This window comes from Syngnathus scovelli, chromosome 12 (assembly GCF_024217435.2).
Source record: "Syngnathus scovelli strain Florida chromosome 12, RoL_Ssco_1.2, whole genome shotgun sequence".
NCBI classification, from domain to species: domain Eukaryota; kingdom Metazoa; phylum Chordata; class Actinopteri; order Syngnathiformes; family Syngnathidae; genus Syngnathus; species Syngnathus scovelli.
This window is the reverse complement of record NC_090858.1, coordinates 13,558,905-13,575,166: the sequence shown is the minus strand read 5'-3', so window position 1 is coordinate 13,575,166 and position 16,262 is coordinate 13,558,905.

Here is a 16,262-nt window from a genome sequence, read left to right as displayed (position 1 = left end):
GCCATCGACCAATCATCTCACAATATTTTGCATGCTTTAATATTCATATTGTGTTTCTTTAAAACTGGGCAACCCGGAAGAATGTGTCGTCTTTTGGTGGTCACAAAAACGCACGAGTTTTAGTGTGAGGGACCCGGGACCCAGGCCTGTATTAGTGCGCTTTGTCAGGAATAAACAATTGGTAAATTTGGTCTGATTGATCTACTGGTCTTCTCTTTGACAGAACGAACTCGCAAAATTGTTAGGTGCGCCAGTGTGTGGATTAGGACATAGCAATTTATGTGTTAAGTGTTGATCGCAATTTGGAGTCAGATCAATAACTAGAATCCGTAACCTAACAATACACATAAACAAACACACGGGCCCACAACATAGACATGACAATCTTCCCAGCTGATAACAAGGGTGGGGGGGGAGGCAACTGAAGTGCGGAGAGCCTCGCACTGTTTTTAACCCCCCACCTCTGTCCAAAATATGCATTTGTGCCCACCTGACCGTTTGGCCCAAACTTTAGAGCCGCACCCTTTTGAAAACAAAAATAGTTACAGTTTAACCCCACCACACAATGGGATATAACCTTCATGCTAATTAAATATACATTCTTTATCAAATTCTTGTTAAGCCATTTTGCTGACTCCAACTCTCATGCAAAATCTAAATAAAATCAACAATTTTATACAAATCAACTTATTGTTCTTCATGAACCACAAATCATCACTTCCATCCCATGAACAGCACCACAACTAATCACTCACTTCTTCAGCTGTGCCGCTGTCCCATCTGACAGCCAAGCCTGCTTTCCACACAATATCATCATAGACACACTTCAACAATTATGTAGCGACCTGGTTAACCCAGTTACCCTTCGCCCTAGACAACAATATAAGTCTCTAAGGTCGCACTATTGAGGTCGCCAGGCATCCGTCCTGCTATATCAGCGATGCCTTCACCATTTTTTTTAATTTTTTTTTTTTCGCGAGTCCCCGACTCGTATTGGTGGCCTGGCCGATCCAATCCACCCCGACCTTAGGCAACAGTATAAGTTCCTAAGTGTCTACTATTGAGGCCACTCAGGTGCCCATATGCTAGTCACTGGCATCCCACAAGTTCCAGCGGTGTGAGCGCCCTTTGCTGATCAGACAAAGTCCTCACCACCTTTCTCTTAATTCACCACGACTCGGACATCCCAGATGTCCCTCGCCTTAGACAGCCCTATAATGTTCTAAGGTCACACTATTGGAGTCGCTCGGCATCAGTACTGCTATATCAGCGACGCCTTCACCTGTTTTTGTATTTTTAATTTTTTCCACAAATCACTTTTACCAAGTTCCACACAAACACACACTTCTATACAACCACCATTCCTGAACACAGAGCTGAAAGTATTAATTTTTGTATTCCGCTTTCACTCCACAATATTGCTGGACTGGGAGAGAGAAAAAAAAGTTTCCCCTTTACCTTTTGTGCCGATCGGACTGCAATACTGTTGAGCAAGAGTGGAGAAGGAAGAATCCTTTGTGGAGCATGCACTTTCCCTTCTGAAGAAATCACGTCGAATGGTCACCATTTGTTGGATCTTGTCCACAATTTAGGGAGCGCGTTATCTGCGCCTCACGGCAAAAGCCTTTGCCAATCACCTGTTATCCAATTTACTCACTGCGTGCTCGTTTGATTTCTTCAGATTTAGGAAAATGCAAAGACACTGAAGCAGAAATTAGACTTAGACAGATTGGTTGAGTTCAATCACAATTCTTGTTCAAAAAGCTCTGTTTTCAGGAAAGTACAATACAGCGCTGGGCCCTTCAAGAGCGGAAAGTCTCCATTCAGAAAAGGCAAAGTCCAAGGTTGTTAGATCAGTTTTATATTCAGTAGCACATTGTGGGCCAGGATTGATGGGCGATGAGTCTTCGGGGTGGGGCAAGTTCGAAGGAGAGTCTGCTTCCATGGGAGTGGTGCTGGTTATGGGCGATTCGGTGTGTAGGTGGGGGGCTGTTGGTGTGTGTGTGTGTGGAGGGGGCTGTTGTCTTCCATCCCGTCTCTCGGCCCTGGCGATCACCTTTGGCCGAGTTCTCGGGTGGCTCCTTCTGGCACCTGCTGGTTTCATCTCCACGTGACCTTCCTGTGAACATTCTCCTCCAATCTTGGACATACACTATCGTACCTCATTCTTCCAATTGTGTCATCTTGTGCGAATTTATGTTAGCTTTTGGCTGTGACATCATTAATCTATTGCTCTTACCTGACTATGTAAAGTTTGTGCTTTTGATACTTCATGTCTTTGCTTACGTCATTATATTCTTAGTTTAATCATGTTTCCAACCGTATCTTTTCTTTGTTAGGCCAAAATATTTCCCTCTGTGCAGAACGTTCAGTAGTAATCAAAAACTGGCGTCTAGCATTAGTCAAAACACAAGATACAATCAAGTACTGAACGGTCAAGACGACTCTGGCTGTGTCCATGATTCAGAGAAAAAACATCAGGCATGCATTCCACAGTTCCTTAAGGGTCATTAAGCTATTTAGGCAATATATCAAAAGTCATTTGTTATTTCAAAGTCCTCAGAAATATATCAGATCATAAAGTTATAAAAACCTTTCTCATCACCACTTATCAAAAATGTCTAGTTATGTCTTCTTTATTGATTTGGTGTGTAGGTATAATTATATGCTTAAAATGTTTCTTCTATTTATTTATTTAATATGTGAATATACTTGTCTGCTTATGTACTTTATTCAATGAGGTTTGAGCATATCTGTTTTTGTAGCGAGGCAGGACTTTTTGTATTTCGACCTCATTCCTTCACTGTCCTTTATTATTATTATTAGTGTGAAGGTGAAGACCTTCACACTATTGTTATTGCTGTCCTTTATTATTAGTGTGAAGGTGAAGACCTTCACACTATTGTTATTCCTGTCCTTTATTATTATTATTAGCTTCAAGGTGAAGACCTTCACACTATCGTTATTCCTGTCCTTTATTATTATTAGTGTGAAGACCTTCACACTATTGTTATTCCTGTCCTTTATTATTATTATTAGTGTGAAGGTGAAGACCTTCACATTATTGTTATTGCTGTCCTTTATTATTATTAGTGTGAAGGTGGAGACCTTCACACTATTGTTATTCCTGTCCTTTATTATTATTATTGTTATTGCTGTCCTTTATTAGTGTGAAGGTGAAGACCTTCACACTATTGTTATTGCTGTCCTTTATTATTAGTGTGAAGGTGAAGACCTTCACACTATTGTTATTGCTGTCCTTTATTATTATTATTAGTGTGAAGGTGAAGACCTTCACACTATTGTTATTGCTATCCTTTATTATTATTAGTGTGAAGGTGAAGACCTTCACACTATTGTTATTGCTGTCCTTTATTAGTGTGAAGGTGAAGACCTTCACACTATTGTTATTGCTGTCTTTTATTAGTGTGAAGGTGAAGACCTTCACACTATTGTTATTGCTGTCCTTTATTATTGTGTGAAGGCGAAGGCCTTCACACATTGTTATTGTGTGAAGGTGATGGCCTTCACACATATGTTATTCTACACCATTCTCTATTATTACACATATGTTATTCTACACCATTCTCTATTATTGTGTGAAGGCGATGGCCTTCACACATATGTTATTCTACACCATTCTCTATTATTATTATTATTATTATTATTATTATTATTATTATTATTATTATTATTATTATTGTGTGAAGGCGATGGCCTTCACACATATGTTATTCTACACCACATATGTCAGAGTTACGGCCCGCGGGCCAGATCCGGCCCGCGAATTGATTATCTATGGCCCCCTGGATGATATTGAATTACTATTAGAACCGGCCCGTAGGCCACAGCCGCCCGCTGGTGTTTTGCACGCACCAACACTACATTTCCCACAATGCAACGGCAGCCCGCGATGTCCCTGCAGCTCGCACAAGAGGCTTCATTATTCATCAGAAGTCAGAGCAGAGTTCAACTTTCTGATACCCCCCTCCTCAAAAATGGCTAAACGTAAGGTGGACGCTGAGAACAGGGGGTTTCAGGCCAGGTGGGAGGCAGAGTACATGTTTACGGAGGTAAGAGGCAAACCTGTGTGTCTTTTGTGTGGAGAAAATGCGGCTGTAATGAAAGAATTAAATTTAAGAAGGCACTATCAAACGTCTAAGAAACACACAGACCAAGACAAGAATATGGAATATGAACAAAAGCTACAGAAGGTGGAAGAATTAAAACGAGGCCTTAAGTCCAGACAGGCTATGTTCACGTATGCTAAATCACAAAGCGAGGCTGCTGCCAAGGCTAGCTTTATTGTGGCAAAAGAGATCGCCAAATCAGCCCGGCCCTTTCCAGAAGGAGAGTTGATCAAAAACGGGTTTTAAGCCTCAGAGCCTAACCCCGAACATTGATGAACTTGTACAAACAATGAGATACCTCTAAGTACCAGGCTCAGCCTCAGACAAGTGAGCATCACAGAACAGTAACGTATTTTCCGTTTTTTAATTCGGTTACATTTTTACATTTGTTTCTACAAGACGTGATTTTTCTTTGAAGAAAGTATTGTTTTGTCTGTGTGCCGTAAATTTTTGAATTTTATTTATTTATATTTATTTTTCAGTTGAATGGACCAAGGGAAAATTGCAGATAAGAGCCATGAGAAAGAATACAACTGATTTGATTATTTTTTTATTTTACGATTTGAAAGCAATGATCGGTAGATCATAGAGCAGCACAATAATATATTTTCAGTTTATAATGCATGCACTTTTACTTATGCATTTATGTTGATATTAAGAAACACATTTTGTTTTTAAAACAATTGAATTTTTTGCTGTTTGGCTGTTGAAAATGTTTTCCCTTGAAGTTACTGACAGAGCCATAACAAAATATTGCCATATTCATTTAATCATTAAATAATGTACACTGTGTTAGGTCTTAGTTCAAAAGGCTATGTGCAATCATTCCGATATATTTTAATAAACATTGAACCAGTCCGGCCCTCGGCTTGTAGCAAATTTGTTTTTTGGCCCTCGGTGTGTTTGACTTTGACATCCCTGCTCTAAATTGTCCAGAGGTCTTCGTGTGGACTGCATGGAAGTGGTTGCTGAAACCTAACCCAAATTGCAGTTGAACAAGTTAACGGCACGAGAACAGACCTAAATTCGATTAGAATATGCTCAAATGCAAGGTGTCCAACTTCAACAGAAAATATAGTACTATGACCAGAACAGCTCCAAACTGGACAAGAACGGGGTTCAACGAGAGCACGTTCATTTTGTATAATACTATTTTACTTCCATAGAAGTTGTTATATACAGGACTGTCTCAGAAAATTAGAATATTGTGATAAAGTTCTTTATTTTCTGTAATGCAATTAAAAAACACAAAATATCATACATTCTGGATTCATTACAAATCAACTGAAATATTGCAAGCCTTTTATTATTTTAATATTGCTGATTATGGCATGCAGCTTAAGAAAACTCAAATATCCTATCTCAAAATATTAGAATATCATGAAAAAGTATACTAGTAGGGCAGGGGTCACCAACCTTTCTTAAACCGAGAGCTACTTCCTGGGTACTGATTAAGGCAAAGAGCTATCAGTTTGACACACACTTCTGAAATAGCCAATTTACTCAATTTGGCTTTCACTGTGTGTTATTATTGTCAGTTCCAGTGTGATTTTTAACAAGAATAGCAAAAATGCATTCAAACCTTGGTTTTCGTGTCATGCTGTCATGTGTCGTCCGGATCATTTCCTGTTTTATTGTGTGCTTTCCTCTCGTTCCAGTCAGTGTGTCCTTCCCCTGTGCGTCCGGTCACGTGATCCCCTGATTCCAAGTGTGTGCACCTGCGTCAATGACCAACTGTCTTCACCTGTGTTCCCCTCCTGTGTCCATATAACCCGCGTCTTTCCCCGTATCCAGTGCCAGTGCGTCTTGCCTTGCTGAGAACACTAGCGATCACGAAACCCTTGAGTCCACGTAGAAAGCCTTGTTTGAACGTCCTTGCTCACCGATGTTAACTTGGTTACATCGCTATCTTGTTTTTGTATTTCCCTCGGTTCGAGGCGCTTTGATTTCTCCTTTTTCTCCCTCGGTTCGAGGCGCCTTAGTTTCCCCTTTTTTCCCTCCTCGTGAGGCGTTTTTTGTTCAACCATCATTGGAGACAATAAACACTTTGTTGAACTTTGGAATCTCTGCATTCGAGTCCTCTCCCTGCTCTGCGCCTGACATTACGCACTGGCCAGACATGGACTCGGCAGAGACAGCGCAGCTGGTCGCCCAAGTCCGCTCCCAGACGTCGCAGCTGAGCCAACAGCAGAAGCAGGTCGACGCTCTGAGTGTTGGAGTTCAGGAACTGGCGAAGAACCAGGAAGGCTTCCAAGAGGCGGTGGCCGCCCAGGTGGATGCGTTGAGTCATCAAATGCAAGACGTCATCACTCTGCTGACCACGGGGCGAGCTGCGACACCCTGTTCCACAGCGGCGCCCCCTGTGGACCACCCGGCACCCGCGCCTATTGCGAGGGGGATCAGACTGGCTTCCCCGGAACGATATGCAGGTGAACCCGGGCTGAGTCGAGCCTTTATAACGACTTGTGAGATGCAGTTCGAGCGAGCTCCCGGCGACTTCCCAACGGAACGCTCACGGGTGGCGTACACGATATCCTATTTGACGGGAAGAGCCCCGGGCGTGGGCGACCGCAGAATGGGCCAGGAACTCCGCTACCTGTCACTCGTTTTCCGGATTCATCGAGGCCCTGCGCATGGTGTTCGATCCAGCTCCCACGGACAGAGAGAAGGCACGAGAGCTGTGCCATATCACCCAGGGTCGAGAGACGGTCAGCGACTACGCGATCCGCTTCCGCACTCTGGCCGCGGAAAGCGGATGGAACTCGTCGGCCCTGTACGATGCTTTTCTCCGGGGTCTTTCCGGGACCATCCAAGACCAACTTATTTCCCTTGATCTTCCTGTGGAACTCGACGCTCTCATCGCGTTGGCCGTCCGAACAGACAACCAACTACAGGAATGGAGGAAGCAGCGCACGAGCCGGGGCGCGATCGTTACTCCTTCCGCATCATTGGGCGGGCGGTCATCCCACGAGACGCACCACCAAAGATCGACCCCAGCATTACCACTCGCTGGGACGGAACCCATGCAGCTCGGCAGGGCCAAATTGAGCGAGGAGGAAAGACAGCGTCGACGCCAGGAGGGCCGCTGCTACTACTGCGGGGCGCTTGGTCATCTCCGCCTCTCCTGCCCGGAGCGGAATGCGCTGAGGGTAAGCACCTTCTCCGTGGTCCGGCAGAAGAATAGAGTTCTACCCGTCGGGACGCTAACCTGCCAAGGCAAGGAAATCGAGCTTGGGGTGTTTGACTCTGGGGCCGACGAGAATCTGATTGACTGGGCTTTCGCTCGCAGCTTAGGTGTAAAGACCGAACCCTTGAACACAACCATAACGGCTAAGGCACTTAACGGACAAGCCCTTTTTGACGTATCCTCTATAACCGAACCCCTCTCACTGGCTTTTGGAACTCATCATGAACTAGTAAGATTGCATGTAGCCACCTCCCCCCTGAATCCGCTTATCCTCGGTTATCCGTGCCTAAAACACCACAACCCTGCAATAGACTGGGAGTCAGGGGAGATAAAGGGGTGGGCATCCCAGTGCCAAGTATCGTGCGTCAAACCAAACCCCTCGATCGAGTCCACCTGCACTTCTCCCTCGGACCTTGCGTCTTCTGAACCAGAGTCCAGATCTCCGGACCTAAACCAAGTACCCAAATGCTACCATCAACTTGCGGAGGTATTTAGCAAAGCCAAGGCAAGCTCCTTACCACCCCATCGTCCTTACGACTGCGCCATAGACCTATTGCCCGGGGCTTCGATCCCCAAGCGGAGACTTTATTCCCTTTCGGGCCCCGAAAAGAAGGCCTTGAATGACTATATTGACGCGTCACTGAAAGTGGGTCTGATCAGGCCGTCGTCATCGCCTGCAGGGGCCGGGTTTTTCTTTGTGGGGAAGAAGGACGGAACCCTGCGCCCCTGCATAGATTACAGTCCCCTCAACCAGATCACTATAAAGAATCGGTACCCCCTCCCACTCATGTCGGCCGTGTTTGATCAGTTGCAGCAGGCTCGGGTATTCACCAAGCTAGATTTGCGTAACGCGTATCACCTCGTGCGCATTCGGGAAGGAGATGAGTGGAAGACGGGCTTCAACACCCCCAGGGGACATTTTGAATACCGGGTAATGCCGTTCGGCCTCACCAATGCCCCCGCCGTCTTCCAGGCCATGATCAATGACGTTTTGAGTGATTTCTTAGACCACTTTGTTTTCGTTTACTTGGATGACATCTTAATTTATTCACCAGATTTGAGGACCCATGAAAGTCATGTTAAGTCAGTCCTGCAACGGCTCCTGGACCATCAACTTTATGTAAAGGCCGAAAAAAGCGAGTTCCATGCAGAAACAATATCGTTCCTTGGCTTTATCATAGCCCCAGGGAAGGTCCAGATGGACCCAGCCAAAGTGAGCGCGGTGACCCAATGGCCGGTACCGGATAGCCGCAAAAAAGTACAGCAATTTCTGGGATTTGCTAACTTTTATAGACGCTTCATACGAGGCTTCAGCGCCACCGCGGCTCCCCTGCACGCTCTCACCTCCCCGACGGTTCCGTTTCGCTGGACGGCGGAGGCTGAAACCGCCTTCCAGGAGCTGAAGAGGCGGTTCACCACCGCCCCAATCCTTACCTTGCCTGACCCATCTCGTCAGTTCGTGGTGGAGGTTGATGCCTCCAGTCAGGGAATCGGTGCCGTCCTGTCTCAGAGATCCCCGGCCGACAACAAGCTCCATCCATGCGCCTTTTTGTCCCGACGGCTGACCCCCGCGGAGCAGAACTACGACGTCGGAGATCGGGAATTGTTGGCGGTCAAAAAAGCCCTTGAAGAATGGAGACACTGGCTGGAGGGAGCCCAACACCCCTTTCTGGTTTGGACCGATCACAAGAACCTGCAATATATCAAGGATGCCAAGCGATTGAACTCCCGCCAGGCTCGTTGGTCCCTCTTCTTTAACCGTTTCCATTTCACGTTGTCTTACAGACCGGGGGCCAAGAACACCAAACCTGATGCGCTGTCACGCGTCTACAGCCCAGACCCGGTGTCCACAGAGCCAGAGCCCATTCTCCCCCCTCAATGCGTGGTGGGAGCCGTAACCTGGCCCATAGAGGACTTGGTGAAGCAGGCAAACCACGATGATCCACCCCCTAGAGGAAGTCCCGAGAATAGACTGTTCGTTCCGCCCCAACTACGATCCCAAGTGATCCACTGGGCGCACACCTCCCGGCTCACGTGTCACCCGGGCGTGCGAAGAACCCTGCACGTCATCCAACAAAGATTCTGGTGGCCCTCCATGGGGGCAGACGTCCGGGAGTATGTTGCAGCCTGTTCCATCTGTGCGCGAAGTAAGAACACTCCGGGCAGCCGTGTGGGGTTGCTGCAACCGCTCTCCATCCCCTCTCCACCATGGGCCAACATCTCGGTGGATTTTGTCACGGGACTGCCGGTGTCTAGCGGTAAGACAACGATACTCACCGTCGTGGATAGATTCTCCAAGATGGCCCACTTCATTGCCCTGCCCAAATTACCTTCGGCAAAACGTACAGCAGTGGTCCTCATGGACCACGTCTTCAGGATTCATGGATTTCCTCGGGACGTCGTGTCAGATAGGGGCCCCCAGTTCGTGTCCCGCTTTTGGAAAGCCTTCTGCAAGCTTATAGGGGCCACCGTGAGCCTCACTTCGGGCTACCACCCGGAAGCGAACGGCCAAGCAGAACGTATTAACCAGCAGCTGGAAACGGGCCTCCGCTGCTTGGTGACCCAGAACCCCGTCGTGGAGTCAAAACTTGACCTGGGTAGAGTACGCCCATAACTCCCTTCCCACCACGGCTACCGGGATGTCCCCCTTCATGTGTGTTTTCGGATACCAGCCCCCGCTCTTCCCCGACAGCGAGCCGGAGGTGTCAGTAACCTCGGCGCGCGCCGTGGTGAGACGCTGTTGGCGCATCTGGGCGGCGGCAAGGGCCATACTGGTCCGCCAGGGCGACCGGGTGAAGAGGATGGCTGACCGGAGCTGGCCCCCCGTTTTGTGGGGCCGTTCCCAATTTCCAAGGTCGTCGGTCCAGCGGCTGTGCGACTCCGTCTGCCTCGGTCCCTTGCGGTGCATCCCACCTTCCACGTCGGGAAGGTCAAGCCGGTGAGGGAGAGTGGGATGGTGCCGCGGACGGTGGGGGGTGGGCCTGCCTACACAGTTAAGAAGTTGCTGGACGTGCGCCGGAAGGGCCGTGGCTGGCAGTTCCTGGTAGACTGGGAGGGTTACGGGCTAGAGGAGCGGCAATGGGTGCCGCGTAGTTATATCCTGGATCCCGGGCTACTAGATGACTTTTACGCGGCTCACCCCGATGCTCCGGGTCCGTCTGGGATCCGGCCCTAGAGGGGGGGGTTATGTCATGCTGTCATGTGTCGTCCGGATCATTTCCTGTTTTATTGTGTGATTTCCTCTCGTTCCAGTCAGTGTGTCCTTCCCCTGTGCGTCCGGTCACGTGATCCCTTGATTCCAAGTGTGTGCACCTGCGTCAATGACCAACTGTCTTCACCTGTGTTCCCCTCCTGTGTCCATATAACCCGCGTCTTTCCCCATATCCAGTGCCAGTGCGTCTTGCCTTGCTGAGAACACTAGCGATCACGAAACCCTTGAGTCCACGTAGAAAGCCTTGTTTGAACGTCCTTGCTCACCGATGTTAACTTGGTTACATCGCTATCTTGTTTTTGTATTTCCCTCGGTTCGAGGCGCTTTGATTTCTCCTTTTTCTCCCTCGGTTCGAGGCGCCTTAGTTTCCCCTTTTTTCCCTCCTCGTGAGGCGTTTTTTGTTCAACCATCATTGGAGACAATAAACACTTTGTTGTACTTTGTTGAACTTTGGAATCTCTGCATTCGAGTCCTCTCCCTGCTCTGCGCCTGACATTTTGACCACAATCCGTTCCAGAAGGCGGTTCGAGAAGCGAATCGGTTGAATTCCGAATCTATTTTTCCCATTAAAAATAATGGAAAATATTTTAATCAGTTTCAAGACAAAAAAAACCCCGCCCTTTTTAAGCATTTTTTCATTTGCGCATATTTGTCAGATCGCGCATCTGCAGCGCATCGCCGAATGCACAACCGTAGCGCGTCGCCCACCGCGCAACTGCACCGCGCTGGTCGCCATATTGTGACAGAGCCGTCGCTGAAATTTAGAAAATATTTTTAAAGTCCTGATGTACTTTCCAAAATTTAAGTGGACCTAAGTGCGCAGGGAGCTTAATTTTGTCCGATCGCGCAACTGCAGTGCACCGCCGAACGCTCAACCGTAGCGCGTCGCCGACCGCGCAACTGCACCGCACTGGTCGCATTATTGTGACAGAGCCGTCGCTAAAATTTAGAAAATATTTTTAAAGTCCTGATGTACTTTCCAACAGGGCTGTGGACTCGGACTCGGGGACTCGAACTCAGTCGGACTCGGTCATTTTTGCCGGACTCGGACTCGGTGCTGATTTTGACCGAGTCCACCGAGTCCGACAATAAAAAAAATACGTTCAATTTTATTTTCATCATGTTAGGGTTTTTCAGATTATCCTTATCGTATGATTATGTTGGAATGCAACCGGTAATAAATAACCTACCTTGTCCCATCCTCCACAAGGTCGTAAAACATCCCCTGATATGTTTTGACTAGAGCACAAGGGCTTCCTATTCAACCTACTCTTACCCCCACTCTGTTTCTCTTAATAAATATGCCCTTGCAGGAGGGAGAGTTTTAGACTTCATTCCTTCAACGAGTGAACTCTCCACCTGCAGGTGTCTAAAAGAACTTGCTTGTCTCCCGTGTGGTTCTTGCAAAATAAGTTGGAGTGAGCAAATCTCCAACACATCATGCTGCTGAGAATGCGCGTAGGAATACTGTCCACAGCCCTGCTTACGATCAATGCGGCCACGTTGAGTTGCACTTAGGCTAATGTTTACATTATGTACCAATGTCAAGGACGATTATGTCACCCAGCTTATATCATTGATGTGTTTCGATAGTTGTGGAGTCGTCACAAATTATTTGTGTTTAGATAAATGTCTGAGCTATAATGGTGTAATTAATGATTAAAAAATATTATCTTACATGCCCTGTGTTTCAGAATGGTTATTTAATTGGGCGAGAGTGTGTGTTTTCAAGCGTTTTGCCTCATGCCAATGGCACTCAGGGCTAAGGGTGGGCTTCAATGACTATTTTTGTAAAGCCACGCATTTAATACCATGTCAAATAATATATTAGAGTGTAGGTTGTTGTTGGATTTTGTCCACAATTTAGGGAGCTCGTTATCTGCGCCTCACGGCAAAAGCCTTTGCCAATCACCTGTTATCCAATTTACTCACTGCGTGCTCGTTTGATTTCTTCAGATTTAGGAAAATGCAAAGACACTGAAGCAGAAATTAGACTTAGACAGATTGGTTGAGTTCAATCACAATTCTTGTTCAAAAAGCTCTGTTTTCAGGAAAGTACAATACAACGCTGGGCCCTTCAAGAGCGGAAAGTCTCCATTCAGAAAAGGCAAAGTCCAAGGTTGTTAGATCAGTTTTATATTCAGTAGCACATTGTGGGCCGGGATTGATGGGCGATGAGTCTTCGAGGTGGGGCAAGTTCGAAGGAGAGTCTGCTTCCATGGGAGTGGTGCTGGTTATGGGCGATTCGGTGTGTAGGTGGGGGGCTGTTGGTGTGTGTGTGTGGATGGGGGCTGTTGTCTTCCCTCCCGTCTTTCGGCCTTGGCGATCATCTTTGGCCGAGTCTTTCGGTAGCTCCTTCTGGCACCTGCTGGTTTTATCTCCACGTGACCTTCCTGTGAACATTCTTCTCCAATCTTGGACATACACTGTCGTACCTCATTCAACCGTATCTTTTCTTTGTTAGGCAAACTATTTCCCTCTGTGCAGAGCGTTCAGTAGTAATCAAAAACTGGCGTCTAGCATTAGTCAAAACATAAGATACAATCAAGTACTGAACGGTCAAGACGACTCTGGCCGTGTCCATGATTCAGAGAAAAAACATCAGGCATGCATTCCACAGTTCCTTAAGGGTCATTAAGCTATTTAGGCAATATATCAAAAGTCATTTGTTATTTCAAAGTCCTCAGAAATATATCAGATCATAAAGTTATAAAAACCTTTCTCATCACCACTTATCAAAAATGTCTAGTTATGTCTTCTTTATTGATTTGGTGTGTAGGTATAATTATATGCTTAAAATGTTTCTTTTATTTATTTAATATGTGAATATACTTGTCTGCTTATGTACTTTATTTAATGAGGTTTGAGCATATCTGTTTTTGTAGCGAGGCAGGACTTTTTGTATTTCGACCTCATTCCTTCACTCCCTCTGTTGACCTCAGTTTAACTGAGGTCACCAAAATCGTTGATGCCACCAGGGTCCCTCTGTTGGCACACCACGTCCCTCTGTGGAGCCGCCAATGAGTGAGAAAAATAAAAATAGATAAAATTCATACCCAGACATTTGTAAAAGATGGAGAGTGGAAAGGCAATTGGCCTAGACAACATTCCAGTGACAGCATGGAACTATCAAGGAGAGATGGCAGGGGAGATTTTTAAAAAGCGAGAAGTTCCCCGGAAAGGTGTTGACTTCTATTCCTTATTTCAGACCACGGCGATGCGCAGAACTGTAGTAGCTACAGAGGTGTTGTTATGTTGATTAAACAAAGCATGAAGTTATTGGAAAGAATGTTAGAAGCGAGGCTTGGAAATCTACTGGCCAAAATAATGGAGAGTGTGGCAGAGACGAAGATAGGACATGCAGATGGTTGGCGGTACAGAAAGATATGGAAACGATCGCTCTGCAGTCGCGGCCCCTAACAGGAGCAGCCGAAAGAAGTGGAAGATAAGAAAGAAAATGTGAACGAGAAATACATAAACAAATAACGAAATACATACGTAAAACAAATAACGAAATACATACATACATATATAGTACATACATATAGACAGACAGACATCGAACAATTGCCAATTCGGTCACTCAGCCCTTCAGTCAGTCACTCAATGAATCACTCAATCAATCAATAAACCAACCAACCAATCAATCAACCAATCAATCAATCAATCAATCAATCAATCAATCAATCAATCAACCAATCAATCAATCAATCAATCAATCACACAGGTGTTAACTAATTTGTAATTGTATTGCAAGCAATTTAAACTAATGGAATATGATGATGTCCATATCTGTTTTATCAAATTCTAATCCTACTTTACCTTTGTATAGGGCACAGGTGTCAAACTCAAGGCCTGGGGGCCAGATGCAGCACGCCACATGATTTTATGCGGCCCGCGAAGACAAATTGTGCTTTTTATTCACGTGTCATTACTCGAATTGCAAATTGTCTTCACTTTTAATAATATTTGATTTTTAAATATTAGACCAGTTTTTATTTGTCTGATTTGAAAGCAAGTTACTTGCCAGTTTGTTATGTAGCTTTTACTCTATATAATATGAGGTGCTCACACATTTATTTGGGTATGACAGTCATACCGGTCCTCCGAAAGAAGCTATGACTACACTGCGGCCCGTGAACAAATGAGTTTGACCCCCCTGGTACAAGGGATAGCTTTCTCATTGATCAATCGCGTATCTTAAATCATGGTTTTCCTGTTGTCTCCCATTCACTTCATTTCTGCCAAGCTGCTTCTTCTCCTCCGTCCAGCATGTTGAAGACTTAAAAACCATCAAATCTGAAAACACTTAAAATCTCACAATTCCCCCCTTTGTTTTTTTTTTTGTTTTGTTTTTCTACCTCCCCCTTTTGACACATTGTTAAAAAGTAAAAATAACAATGTCCATGGTGACATACCCATCGCCAGCTGGACTTCGGTGTACCTCCAGATGCCATCCTAGCCTGGAATCACCAATTCTCAGTCCCTGAAACTCGACTGGCATCATCTCACATGGCTGTATGAACAAAAGCCACCACCCACCTGTAGCTGTGCATGCAGCTCTCCGTACAATAAACATCCATAATACCAAAAAATAAAATTCATAATGATAAAAATAATAATCCACACACGGGCGCATGTCAAACGCATGAAATAGAAAATTGGAGCCTGCCGAGCCTGTCATGAAACCCATCACATTTACAAACTCCTTATGAAAAGTAAGGGGTTAGTTGTTAATGCATGTTCACAGACATGACACAAAATTCTCCAAGACTGCAGTTGACAACCTGCAAAGTAAAGCAAGTTTAACAAATAAAGCACAATCTGCTCCCTGGGTTGCTGTTAGAGGCTGCAATACAATTAGGTAAAACATCAAAACAAAGCAAGTCAAATTCCGTCACATACATTTCGTCACACTGTCAGGCAAGTCCAGAGTTGTTGTCATACACTGTCTTGGCTCAGAGTCTTGACTGTCAATGCTGGTATAGTCACGTCTGGTCACAATCTTGAAATGGGCCTTCTCCATTGAAGTCTTTTGTTGTCAATGGTGCCCCAGAGTCATCCTAAACCCATATTTAGTCCAAAATGAGCCCTGATCAATCTTGCTTTTTCCAATCTGTAGTATCTCTATATTTTTCAGGTGAGAGGAATGTTATCCTCTGCTGTGATCACATCACCCCAACCTTGATTCATGTTAACCATTCACAATAGAGAAACCCCATCCCAAGTACAGACTTGACATTCATACAGCATTACAGACAAACTGTCATCCCACAACACACACATAAAACATACAATATTAAATTGTAAAAAGAACCCTCCCTACGCAAAATTTTCTCCTCAATTAAAATTTCCCTTTTTTATTTTAAATCCAAAATTAATATCTAATTGTCTGGTCTCCTGTCCTCACATCGTTTGCCAATATGCATAATACTGGAACATGATTTAACTCCCCATTTGGTTTGCTCACATCTCACACTTAGACTATTTGACACTTTGTGTTGAGCTGTAACTTCAATATTTCCACCTTCCCATATTTCTTCCACTAAACCAGGGATGTCAAAGTCAAACACACCGAGGGCCAAAAAACAAATTTGCTACAAGCCGAGGGCCGGACTGGTTCAATGTTTATTAAAATATATCGGAATGATTGCACATAGCCTTTTGAACTAAGACCTAACACAGTGTACATTATTTAATGATTAAATGAATATGGCAATATTTTGTTATGGCT